Genomic DNA, 2,223 nt, shown 5'->3' with positions numbered 1-2,223 from the left:
GAATTCCTAATAGACATAAGACAATATTTGTCTTTTTTGGTTTTCGTTCACTTTATTTGACGGCACAGTGATGGTATACAGTCATCATTATATTTAAATGTTCTTTAATTTATGTCTACAAATAAATAGACATTCTGTTCATGCTAATATGATTCCTGTTAGCAGCTGGTCATTGTTTGGTAAAAACCTATTCATTATTCACCATGCTCAATTATTATCTCCTCTCCTCTCCGCTCCTCTCCTTTTCTCTCCGCACCTCTGATGAATTAATATAGTATGATGTATTAACGGGCATTTACAATAATTATCTTAATTTTCCCAACCCACATGTGACAGGACAGACAAATTATTGTTAATAATCCTATGTCAATGACTGAAGTATGTTTTGGAAAACATCTTGCAACTGTATTTCTGGAATGTTATCTGAAAAGTAGATGAACAGACAAAAATATTTGAATATGTGTATACTGTAAATTAAAGAAGAAGAAGAAGAAAACGTAACTCCCTGAATAAATATTAAATACATCCATTCGTCTCTGACTTGTTCAGATGAAATATAAAAGCTTTTGGATGTAAAATGTCCCACTTAACCACTTAAGCCCTATGTAAATAAAACATGGTCCAGTTATCTAGTGTCTTTATCCAACGTGCATTGCATCCACACCCACACACGCACGCACGCACGCACGCACGCACGCACAGAAGCATCCAACCAAGACACCAAACTGCTTGCTCATCAGGAACAGTTAGGGCTTCAGTGTCTTGCTCAAGGACACTTCAACAGTAACCCACTATTATAAGTACCCAGGGGGAGTTGGGGATTAAACCGGGAACACTATACGATTCCGCTTTACCTCCTGATCCACTGCCCCCGCATGTATTTTATTGTACTGTATGTATTGTATAGCAGCACAATTATGTTTTTAGCAATTTTCAAAAATATTTAACATTTTGATATTTTTTTGGGAAAAGAAGGTGAAAAAGGTTAATGTTTTGAAAGCAAACTTGTCTTGTCAATGTTTCGAGTAAATTTACAATGTACAGCAATCGCAAAAGTCTAACAAGCCGTGGAACTCATGAAAAACAAACATTAGAACCACTCCCATGCAGTCCCCATTCTTACCTTCGTTTTTTCTGGTTGACCCAAACAAGAGGAGAGCGGGAGCCACCTTCAGAGTGATGTTCAGGGATGAGACACAGCCAGAGAGAGGAGAGCTTTATGTACATACAAGGCAGGCAGTGGGCGGGGCTTGGGCCGGTGGGAGGAGCTTGTTGCTGCCGCACGATGACTGAGTGACGCAACTGGAGACGCAAACATCTGATTCATACGCACACACACATGCACGCGCACACACACACACACACACACACACACACGCACACGCACACACACATGCACACACACGCATGCACGCACACATGCACGCACACATGCACGCACGCATGCACGCACGCACGCACGCACGCACGCACGCATGCGCGTGCACACACACACACACACACACACACACACACACACACGTGCGTGCGTGCAAGTGTACATGTCAAGTCTCAAAGATCATCTGATTCATTCATTTGATTGGTGTCTTTGCTTCAATACCTATTAAACAAGAATAAAGTAATCCTCACATGCACACACTTGCATGCATGCATTTGCACACACACACACACACACACACACACGCGCGCGTGCGTGTGCGTGTGTGTGTGTGTGTGTGTGTGTGTGTGTGTGTGTGTGTGTGTGTGTGTGTGTGTGTGTGTTATAGCTGAGAGACAGCATAGGCCTAGACTAGAGTATTATAATTCTGTCCCATGTGTGCACTCAAATTTGGGACTGTTGTTCAAATAGAGTGAATAGTAGGTGTCTAATTATATGGCTATAGCCTATAGTCTAGTGAATAGTAAGTAGGTGTCTAATTATATGGCTATAGCCTATAGTCTAGTGAATAGTAGATGTCTAATTATATGGCTATAGCCTAGTCTAGTGAATAGTAGGTGTCTAATTATGGCTATAGCCTATAGTCTAGTGAATAGTAGGTGTCTAATTATATGGCTATATCCTATAGTCTAGTGAATAGTAGGTGTCTAATTATATGGCTATAGCCTAGTCTAGTGAATAGTAGGTTTCTAAATGGTTAAGGCTTTACATGCAGTAATGTGGCCCAGATCGCTGTCCATGGTGCTGGAATTGGAATTCTGTAGACAGGTAGAAGTGAGCTGTCT

The 2,223-nt window shown here is 41.2% G+C and overlaps 1 protein-coding gene across 1 annotated transcript in view; it reads right to left on the bottom strand.

Moving 5' to 3' along the window:
* LOC310855335 (cholecystokinin-like) overlaps window positions 1-1,179 on the bottom strand; it is a 3,945-nt gene extending 2,766 nt beyond the window's left edge. The window contains exon 1 of the mRNA XM_083760294.1: window positions 1,124-1,179. The gene's annotated coding sequence lies outside the window, so the exon portion shown is untranslated. The remainder of the gene's footprint in view (window positions 1-1,123) is intronic.
* Window positions 1,180-2,223: the final 1,044 nt, after the last annotated feature.

The sequence above is a fragment of the Protomyctophum parallelum genome (genome assembly GCF_964188405.1).
Source record: "Protomyctophum parallelum genome assembly, chromosome: 3".
In the NCBI taxonomy this organism is placed as follows: domain Eukaryota; kingdom Metazoa; phylum Chordata; class Actinopteri; order Myctophiformes; family Myctophidae; genus Protomyctophum; species Protomyctophum parallelum.
The sequence above is the reverse complement of the archived record's forward strand: the minus strand, read 5'-3'. Positions and strand labels throughout refer to the sequence as shown.